We start from the raw sequence: 11,865 nt of genomic DNA on the forward strand, positions 1-11,865 counted from the left end.
CATGTTGACCTGAGAGACAGAGGTGAACTCTCTCCCAGGAGGGGAGGTGGTCAGGAAATGAACTCAAGGACCCATTGTCTTCTCTCTCTCCCTGTGTGGTGTCAGCTTGTTTGGTGGAATCTTTCTCAACAGTGGGAGGCGTTGGGCCACATGCAAAAATTTATGAGACAGAGTAGAAAAGTGAGTATCTGAAGGCAGGTGTGTAATAGGATTTATCTGATCTCTGACCATGGACAGTCCTGGAATCCTGCAAGGTCTCTTGTGCCCACAGCACTTGTAGCCCTTTTGGAAGTTGGTCCCCATTGCCTGCTGAGGGACTCTTATCCTGGGCTCTGCCTTTCTACAAGGCCTCTGATGATAGCCATTGCCAGACATCCAAGACGCTGGTTGCCACCTGCATGGCCTGCCTCTTGCCTACCCCTCCAACTGCCCCTGCCCCATTGTCGGTCCGTTTGGCCCCTGGGTCTTGGTCAGGTCCACTCCCAACAGACAGTCCAAGGCTATGTCAGCATCCCAAATACAAGCTTCTTTTGTTTCCTATTACACTTTCCATGGAATTTATTAATGCTTGACCTGTATTATTTCTAGCTATCTTCATGGACAGTCACAAAACAGTCCTGGGAACCTGGGTTCCAGTTTTGAAATCTTGGGCGTGTTGCTTAGTTGCTCTCTGTGTGAGTGATTTCTTCCCTCAAAAGGGACAGCAGACCCTTACAACGTTGCAGCTTGGTAGACCACATTGTCAAAAGGCGCTTGATAAAAAAGACCTGCACTGATGTCTTGCTGTCTTTATTGGGTCTGTGTTTGCTGTTTTTTTCAGAGTATATCTCAGCTCTCTGAGACACAGGCCTCCTCAGTGTGGGACTCGAGTTTGTGGTTCAGTCCAGAGAGCGCTTAGAATATTTCAGAAGTGTTACAGAAAGCCATCAAACATTTTTCTTCTTTGAAACAATTTTATTCCAACTCATCTCTTCCATTTGCAATATCATCATCTTTTACATCACACATCTACTTTTTGAGTCATGTAACAAAAATTTTCAGAGGCTTTTATCACTTCTGTCCAAATCTTGATAACTGCTATTTGATAGTGAGTGTGGCTTGAGGGCAGGGATGTAACAAGTGTTTCTGGGAAGTGAAAATTGAGCCAAGTTCAATGTGAAATGCCTTGATAAGTTCTCATGCAAGTAGCAAGCATAGTAACTTTGAAGTTAAAGTACCAATTGTACCATGTAAATAAGAGTATCTGTGTTTATTTTTCTTTGGTGGGAGTGAGGATGAAATCACCCGTGCTAATAAGTTCTTTGGAAGACTTAGGTTGTATTTAAAAAATTCTGTTTGTATTTTAAACTTAGGGAAATTCACCCTCTCATACTTTAGCCTACACCTTAGTGAAAGTAAAACCGGCAGCTTATAGTGTTTATTCCATTAGCATTCAATTATATTTCCCAGATAAACAGCTGGAGGCCATCTCTTCAGTGACAAATGTGTTTGATTTGACTTAATCACCACCACAAGGCACATCATTTACCAACATTTGCTGTAGTACAATTTTAACAAGTAGGGTGATTCACCCTAGAAGAGAAGAGAAAAAGAATGTTAAACACCGAGAGACACAAAGAGAGGAAAAGGCAAGCATGGAATTAGAAAGGTATTTGTGCCTTTAAAAAATTCCCACTTTCATTGAACCCATAACCTTGATACAGAAAAGTGCACAAATCTTAAGGGTACATATGGTACGATGAACTATCACAATTTGAATATATCCAAGAACTAGAACATACAGCAACCCAGAACCACAGTCTCATACACTTTGTTTGCCTTCCTCCCCCAAAGTAACCAATATCTCTTATGTTCTGATTTGTTTTTACGGATCTTGGCCACTGTCATCCTAGAAGTTTCTCAGCCAGGCTCTTTTGAGGAAGTCCTTGGTCTGCTTGGCAACTACAGTTTCCAGGAGTCAGTTGCTAGATTTGAGCACAGTGTCCCAAAGTTTACTAGAGGCTGGACGGAGAGCAGAAGAGGCAGGACGGGGAGCTAAGGGTTGTGATGGGAGATGTGAAGCTACCGTCCTTTCCCCTCCGTGTCCTGGGAAGCCGCAGTGCCCTCTCTCCTCCTGCTACTTACCTCTTCGGCATGGACACAGGCAGACACCTGATCTACATCCTCTCTGGGTTGCTGTAAAGCTCTAATGACATAATGGATATGAAAACACATTGAGCAGGATAAAATACTACACAATTATTGCATCCCTTAACCAATGTGATGGAGAGACATTGATAGCACAGGGAGTTGTTTTGAACAAGAGGAAGACAAGTGCACATATATCCAAACCAAAAAAGGCACTGATCCTAATGGTTTTAAGTGGCCCTAAATGTTTCTCTGAATTTGGAGATGTGCCATTAACTTAACTCTGTGGGCATAGCCCTAATAGAAATTTACAACAGAAATTTACTTTTCATAGTTCCGGAGACTGGGAAGTCCAAGATCAAGGCACTGGAAGATTTGGTGTCTGGTGAAAGCCTGCTTCCTGGTTTGTAGACAGTCATCCTCTTAGAACAACCTCACATGGTGGGAGCTCTCTGGGGTCTCTTTCATGAGGGCATTAATCCCATTTATGGCACCTTTGCCCTCATGATCTAATCACCTCCCAAAGGCCTCACCTCCAAAAACCATCACGGTGAAGACTAGGTTTTAACGTATGAATTTTGGGGAGATACAGTCAGTCTACAGTACTCTATATGATCTCATTGACATTATTTTTATTATTACGTTTTTTACAATCCTGTGTTGAGCTAATTGACTTGCTGTGTATATGATCTTATTTCCCCAATTGCATTTGATTTATCAGAAATGTGAACTGTTGATTATTAATGATTATTAATTCAATAGATTATGAATACATTATCAGAGTATTGGAAAAAATCAAGATATATAACCTACTAATAGAGAACTATTTTTACATGAAAGGGAAGCATATTCTAATATTTATGATGTGAAATAGTGGCCCTCTGGTGCTTTGGTTAGACTTCTGGCAGCTTTTGGAACGTAGACAGGTAGTGTATAGGTGCTGTGTTAGTCCTTGGAGATATAATGGTGAACAAAGCAGTCATGCTCTTTGCCCAGTGACATTTCAAATTTCTCTGCAAGTTTTTCTTATCTCATTTAGTTTCCTTCTTATTTTTTTGTGTGTTCCTTTCAGTCTTTTTTTTTTTTTTTCCTGGCTTTCCATTCCTAGGTCATAGAGGTCAGAAGTGTTCTATCTTGAATAAGTTTTCTAAAATTTCCTTCTTTATTTTGGTGATTTGCTTCTCCTTTTAGTCTAGATAGTAACATTCTTTCCTACCTGTTCTGTGTTTTTGTTTCACCAGGTCTTCTGTTATTATTTTATTTATTATTTACTTATTTAGAGTATGTTAGTGATGGTGTTGGTAATGTCTCTTTACTTACCCTTGACAGAGGAAGATACTTTTAGTCATGGTTCCCACTAATGGCTGGGTATGTTCATTGCCTGCTGGGTTCACTTATGCACTGGGTCAGACATGCTTCTCAGAGATTCAGTGAACGAAGCTCTTAAGACCAGTCGTCAGTGTGTGGCAGGTATACTCTAAGCAGGTTCTGCTAGTCAAGATGGGACCTTTTTCTTCCACAGCCTAAGGTTCTAACAGGTGTAGGAAGTGAAGCCCTACCTACAGCTCCCAGAATCCACTGCACCAATAGCTCTTCCTGTGTGCCTCCCTCCCCGGGAATTTACCTTCCAGGGTGCATCGTACTCCTGTTCTCCCACCAGCCCAGCCCATTTCCTGGGACCAGTTGTTTTCTGGGAGTGACAGGTTCTGACTGAATATTGTAAAGCGCCCCTGATTTGGGCGGGGAGAGGTAGAGCTTGGAGGAAGAGGAACTGCACTTGGATGGCCTCAAGAATTGCACTTGGATGGCCTCAAAAATCAGCATTCTTGCAGGAGAGGGGATATTTCTCAGGTTTCCGATGATACGTACTTTGAACCAGAGAGCAAATATGGGTGAAGGAAGGAATGATATGTATCTGCTTTCAGCCCAAGTGAGCCATCAATTGTGTATTTCCTTGCAGTTCCATTGCTTCATAAAGGACAGTCTCCCCAGTTCTATCCGGAAGTAGGTTGACCATTGGTCCTGTTTTCTTAGGGAGTTGTGAATTTTAATTTTTTCTGTCTTTTTAAAGGCATTTTAATTAAAAGTTGGGAAAGGCTGTTTCAGGGCTGCTAAGTAGATGGTATTTAAAACTAGAAGCTGAATACAGCCGACTGCTGCTTAATGTTGTAATCGTACTTATCCTTTTCTCCCTCAACCTGTCTTCTTTTCTGCTTAATGAAGTTCTTTGTTTTTCTCTCATCACAAATATTATTTCATAATTTGAGCTTTTCTATTTCTACTTAAATACAATTGGAAGGAAACTTTTTTTCTACTAGTCTAATACTGTTTCACAATTAAACCTGTTTAACTAAATAAATTGTGGGTTTTTTTCTATTCTTGGTATATTTGAACTTACAGCTCCCTTCTAAACTTTAATTTTAGAGTGGATGGGAGATGTACTATTGGACTCACTCCCCTCTTCCTAATCCCTACTTTTTGTTATGCTTTTGTATCTTGGAAACTGCATCTTAATTTTTTTTCTTCTTTCCTTCTTATCTCTTCAAGTTCTCATGGTAAAATGACAGTACAATATTCAAATTACTTATTTTAGTAACTTTCATCCTTTTAATGTGTGATCAGGTATGATAGGTTAAAGATTATACTTCTAATGTAGTTTTCGATAAGTGATGTTAACTGGCCTTGAACCTCTTCTCCATTTGTCCTTAATCCCTAGAGATTTCTCCAGTCTCCCAATATTCAGTAGCATCCACGCATGATGAGCTCTAACCCAGCCTCTACCCTAAACCCAGGCTTGCACATCAAGCTGTCTGGCTGACATCTCTTCTGAGTCAGAGACATTTCACAGTTAAAGCCACCAAAGCACTCTGGATTCTTCTCCTTTTCCACCCAAATTCCCCCATATTATATCTCCCTTGTTCTCATCTCAGCAACCCCATTCTACCAATCATCTAGCTAAAATCTTTAGAGCCACCCTAGACTTTGCTTTCTCGCGTCGTATTCAATCCATAAGCAAATTTTGCCAGCTCTAGTTTAAAAATACATCTTGAGTCTGAGCGCTGCTCACCTCTATTCTTCTGTCTCTACCATCACCTAACTGGTTTTCTTATTTCTGCTCTCGACTCCTCGCTGTCTAATCTCTTCTGAGCAGCCTGAATGATCCATTTAAAATGCAAATCAGATCATGTCCCTCCTCTGCTCCACCCCCCCCTCCAACTCTCCATCTCACTCAGAATGAAATGCACGGTGCTTTTCATGGTGGGCAAAGCCTCGTGTGATCTTGCCTATGGCCTCTCCTCTTTACCTCTCTTCTCCCTTACTGTTTTTCCACCAGACCCCTGCATGGATCAGTCCCTCCTTCTTTTAGGTCTGTTCAAACATCGCTTTATCAGCAGTCTTTCCTAACCACCCTGTTAGAGTAACACTCTCAATCACCCAATCCTTTGACCTCACTTTGCGTTTCTTTGGAGCGCTTGACACATTATGTATTTATTAGTTTATATGTTTACTGTCTGTCCTCCCCATTATTTTGTTCACTGCTGTATCTTTAGTGCTTAGAACAGCTCCAGGGCCAATCTATATTGATGAATGTGTAAAAGAATGGATCCTAATTCATTAGATTTGCACTTTCCATTTCATCAAATATCTTTACTCTGGTTAGTAGTTTCAAACTGTTTTTCTGCTATAGAACATTCTCTGCAAACAAAGTCATGTGGAGAAGATTAAATATGCAAAACTGATATAACTGGAGTCACTTGATTGAGTAGAAGGGTGGGAGCTGAGACATGGAAAACCCCTCTCTCTGAGTTCCTCATGGCAGCCCCTGAGTATGTTTAAAAACTACCAGTATAGGTTATCTCACTCAATCCCCGTAATTATTGAAGGAGGCAGATATAATTAGCCTGTTTCATAGATGAAGTAAACAATGAGATGGAGTAAGCTGGCCAAGAAGACATGGTGAAATGAATAAGCCACATGGCCACAAAGTGACAAAGCCAGACACCAACTCAAGTCAGGTAGTTGACACAAACACTTCTCAAAAACTCATGCTCAGAAATGATACACAACATTTCCATGCACATTCCATTGGCAAAAAATAAGCCATGTGGGACACCCTGCATTCAAGAGAGTTTGTAAAGATCCGGTCCTGATGTAGGACCTGCCCACTGTGAAAGGGAGACCAAATTTCAGTGTATAGCTAGATATCTCTGTAACAGCCCCTCCCCCGTTCCTCCTAAAAAAATCTTCATTGAAGTCTATATTGCTTCTTGAACTTCTGAGAGGTTGGATTCTTTGGAGGGAACTTGAAATTCTGTGACTGGAGTCCAGTGGGAAAATCAGACTGTCCGAGGGGCCAAGGAGCAAGGCGACAGCTGACATCTGGCTTCCATGTACGTGCAGAGCACAGCCCTCAGGCACATTTGTGTGTACATTTTTATAGCAGCTCTTCCAAATGAGCCCAAACTGGACTTCAGAGTCCGGCGATTTCTGAAAGTGGTTCACTGGACCGCCCCTCCAGGTTTCCATATATATGAGTTGCCACATGGTTGTGCGGGGACTTGGGTTGTAATTTTGACAAAAGAAGGAGGGAGAAACTGTACATTTCTCCTGTGGAGAAATGGGTGCAAAGGAGAATAATGATGAAGATGATATGAGAACTGGCCCTACCAGCTATGTGGACAAATTTTTAACCCTTAGAAAGGGAGGACATGGGACCAGAAGCTGAAGACGTTCCCATAAAAGTTATGTTTCACAAATACATGGTAGGATTGTACTTCCTGGATCCGTTTTATTTGAGTGGAGCCACGTGACTAGTTTTGGCCAGTGAACTGGGAGTAGAAGCAATGTGTATCAGTTTCAGGCAGAACATTTGATTCCTGGTGAAGTCTCACCCAGGCCCTCTTTCCTTCTGCCACAATAACCTGCAAATAGTCAGCTGGTAGCTCTTCCATCTGCCTGGGCTCTTGCCTGGTTATAATGAACAAAGCACCATCTGCAATGGATGTATAGGAAGGGAGCAATTAAGCTTTGTTTTGGGGCCTCTGGGATTTGGGGGTTGTTCGTTATTGCAGCATAAACTAACCTAACTTGACTGATACAAAGGTCCTTGTGAGACTGTAGCATAAAAATGTGCTGTTTTCACAGAAGGAGGCAAAGTACAACAGAGTAGATGAGTGCGCATTCTATCACTTTCACATCAGAGCATAGCAACAGCACCAACTCTGCAGCAGCAGAAAAACAGAAGCAGGGTCCACCATACCTAGCAGAATAGAAAGAGAATCACATCCTTTAGGATCAAGAAACAGGTTAAACAACAATCTTTGAGGTTTATTTGTTTCACCAGCTAACATTGCCCTAACTAACGTAGGAATTTATAGCACATGCAGCTCAGCTAATAATCTAAGAATTCTGCTTAGATATTTTTTTTTCCCCAAAGTCCATCTCCGGCAGAGCTGCTAATGTCCCCACCCCCATTCTTTCCCAAATAATGCATAGTTTTACTAGTTTCGCTCCCTTTTCCTAGGATTATGACTCTCTAATCTGAATCTTACTTTTCTGACCTCTCTGCTAAGCAGAGCTATTCTATCACAGTTCCTGATCCTGAACTGCATTCACATCCTCAAGAAGGAAGTCAGAATATCTCCATTTAACAGGATCCATTCTGCAAAGATAGTTGAGAAGCTATCTCTAATTCTTTGAACCTACCTTTTGTGTTTTAAACTCTATTCTAAATTGATCATCAACTATTTATTCCTAACATGGTCTGCTGATCCCAAGGGGATTCCTGGTGAACATTTCATGTTCTCCATGTTTTACATATGCATTGTGGGGTGATGGACACAGCACTGACCAGGGGACGAGGAGACCTGGGTTCTAGTCCTGTCTTAGCCTGCTAGCAGCTGTATGACTCTGGGTAGATTATTTCATTTCTCTGGATGTCAGTTTACAAAGCTTAGACCAAGAGGGTGTCTCTGGAAGAACCAACAGAACTGGTTCCATTCCTGCCATTCTAGTTCTTCATTGGTTCTATGTTTGGTGGTGTGGATGAGACTAGATTTTTCTATTATCCTGCTTTCCAAAAAAGCAAATGACGTAACTGGACTGAAACTCAAGGTGCTGACTCATGGAATGAAATTATTTTGATGCATATCAGCTTCTTTGTTTTAAGGGAAATCCTATTCTGTTCTGTTCTATTCCCAGTTGGCTTTTCCAGGTGTCTTGGAAAAGTAAAACTCTAAACCTTGTCTTTATTCTCCCTCACTCTCTCTCTCTCTCTGACTCTCTCTCTCTCTCTCTCTATCACACACACACACACACACACACACACACACACACACACACACACACACACACACACACACACAATAAGCCCATCAGCGCTTAGTATCAAAAAGGCAGTCTGGCTGCCTTGAAGCTTTTATTGTTTTAGAGATGCTTTTGGTGAGTGACTGATACTGATACTGAATGGGGCTTTCTGAGATAATAGGATGAATGAAATTGAAAAAAAATCGTGAGGGATGAAAAACTTCTCAGGAAGCTTTAAGGAAAAGTTGCCGTCTCATCTGGCTGTGTGCTCTTGCCTGTGGGGGGACACTGCAGGGGCAGGATCTTAAAGACACTGGAGAGACAGAACCTCCTGAGCACAGCTGGCATCAACGAGACACCCACAGCTCAAACCTCATCTCACAGCTTGATAAAAATTAAACATAAAAGACTCTTCCTGCTCCATAGAAATGGAAATATGTGCTGTTTTGAGTTGAGAAGTGCTACCTCTAGTAAATGAATCATTAGCTTCCAGCCCCACCTTGCTTCTGAATAATGGTCCATGGATTCAGAGGCATTTGCTCATCATTGAAGGTAATTGCTCATTACATCTCAGAGAGAGTTTGCAAAACTATCTGCCAGGCGTCTCAAAGCCTTGTCAACATGACCTCAGGAAGACCCTTCTCCACTGGAATTCTGACTCTTTGCATGGAGTCATTGGCTCCCGTAGTCTGCTTTTGGATCTTGGAGCAGCAACTCTGAAAATCACATTGGGCTTTGTTAGGGTCTGCCAAAGTGGGGCTAGAGGGAGACTGCCAAGGGGAGGAGGAAGTCGAGAATTGCTTCTTCCTGTCTGTCTGCTCCGGGTGGACTTCCTGTTCTTGTTAGTGCCACCCCAGCAGTGGTGGTTTCTTCCTGTAGTAGTAGCTGCACCCACTTTGCAGTTTCTCCAGCTCTTGCGGACAAGCTCCATCATGCCCCCTCAGAGCCACCAGCATCAGGCGTCCATTCTCCCCTCCTCAGAGGTTTGGGGCCCTGTGACCTCTCCTCTAAGTTCTCTAAGTTTAAATAATTCCGGCCTTTTTCTTTGTTCCTCCCGTCCTAGAGGGGGCAGCTGCTCCCTGCAGTTGCTACCTCTGTGGTAACTTCCGGTTACCTAGTTAACAGCTCTATACCTAGGTGATCATTGCTTTTTATGAAATTCTGTGTTGAAATAATTTTTGTGATTTCTGATTCCTGAGTGGACTCTGACTGATACAGCCCTGTTAAAAGATTCGTTTTTAAGTTTCTGATTTTTTTCCTATGAATTTATGCACACACATGCATACACACAGGTATTATATGTTTAATTGTAAGTACAAGACTTTATTTTTACAAAAATGGCACAGCAGTCTTTGTCTACTGTTCAGCAACTTGCCTTTTCCAGCTAATTTTAAATATGAAGAAATAAGATATAATAATAAGAAATAAATAATATATTCTGAAGAACTTTCCAAGTCAGTACATATGGGGTTTCCCTATAATTTTTCATGTCTGCATAGTGTTTCATAATCTATTTAATGATGACCATTTATAGACCTTTTGGTTGTTTCTAATTTTTTTGCAGTTATAGAAAAATGTTTTGGTGTATATACTTATATACAAACACACACAGGTAATTTTTTAGGTGCATGTTTTAGTATATATCTTTAAGACAGGTTCTTAGTATTGGAATAGTGTAAATAACATGCACATTAACTTTTTTTTTTTTTTTTTAGATATATGCATCAAACACCCTCAAAAAAAGCTTTATCATTACTGCCAACAAGGTATGATTGTACCTAAAATGAAAAACCCAGTCTTTCCCTTTGGTGTAGGGAAAACCCTCAGTTCAGTCCATCTCCTGTGTGTTTCTTTTACTACTTACACAGGACACTTCACTTCTGACACTTCTGGTCATCAAATATGTGGAGGTTTTTCCTTATACCAAGCAATTCTCTGTGACTCCAACTACTGGGTGTCCTACAATTTAATTCAATTCTGACACTATCTGCTTGGAGATAGCATTAAATCCTATAGGTTAAGGGCTCAGTTCCACCAGAGCCCCCCACACCCACTTCAGACACTGGATGCAAGGCCAGGTTATCACCTGATCTTTGGACCAACCTGCTATAGATCAGAGGTTCCAATGACCCCCTCCTTATTCTCAATTAATTTGCTTGAGCAGTTCACAGAACTCAGGAAAACACTTACTTATATTTAGCATTTTATTAAAGAGCATGATAAAGGATACAGATGAACAGCCAGATGAAGAGACACATAAGGTGTGGTCTGGGAGGGTCCTGAGCACAGGAGCTTCTGTCCCCGTGGACTTGGGATGCATCACCCTCCCAGTGTGGATGTGTTTGCCAACTTTGATGCTTTCCGAACCCCAAACTATTGGGATTTTAAGCAGGATTCATCATGTAGGCATGATAAATTGTTAACTCCATTCCAGCCCCTCTCCCCTCTCTGGAGAATGGGGGTGGGGTGGGGCTGGAAACTCCAAGCTTCTAATCATGGCTTGGTCTTTCTGGTGACCAGCCCCCATCCAAGAGCCACCCAGGAGCCCACCCAGGATCACTCATTAAAATAAAAGATGCTCCTAGTGTTCTTATCACTTAGGAATTTACAAGGGTTTTAGGGACTCTGTGCCAGGGACTGAGGGCAGAGACCAATGTGTATATATATATTTTTTCTATTATCTCACAGTGCCCATCTGCTTCCTCTCTTTTATGAATTCCTAAAAGTTTCTGGTCTGCTGATGGCACACTTTTTTATATTCCACTGGTAGTATTGATTTTCTGTTTCTTCCTGGGTAGGGAGAGTGACCAAAACCTATGCTCAGCTGCCATCTTGATCCAATTTTCCCAAATACCAGCTTTCTCCAGTGGCCTTGATATTCTTCTTTCAATAAATCTTAAAATCTTCTATTGCCAATTATCTTGCTTCCAGAGCAAACTTGAAAATGTTTTGGATGTTTTTGCACAAGTAAAGTGATTCAAACAATTTTTCTAGACAAGTGAGTTTCTCTCTCCTTGAAGAATAAACCCTTACAAAGGAATATTAATGAGGAGACTTATGGTCGAGAATTAATAGTAACCGTAATAAAAAATAGACAACATTTTTTGAGCACTTATATGCACCACATCATGTTAAGGGCCTTTACACTTCACATATAATTTAATGCTTACAGCAATTTTATTTTATAGATGTGGAAACTGAGGCTTACAGAAGTTAAATAGCTTGCCAAAACCATCATCCAGCAAGTGTCAGAGCCAGAATGTGAATCCAAGCAGTCAGACTTCTTTTTACCATTTAATCATGAGTTTATTCATCAATATATTAATTGAACACGTAGTGTAGTAGTCAGCCTCTGAGATGGCCCCCAGTGACCCCTGTCTCCTAGTATTCACCAGGAGGTCATCCTCTCCCACAGTGGATAGGACTGACCTA

This window comes from Eschrichtius robustus, chromosome 16, assembly GCF_028021215.1.
Source record: "Eschrichtius robustus isolate mEscRob2 chromosome 16, mEscRob2.pri, whole genome shotgun sequence".
NCBI lineage: Eukaryota > Metazoa > Chordata > Mammalia > Artiodactyla > Eschrichtiidae > Eschrichtius > Eschrichtius robustus.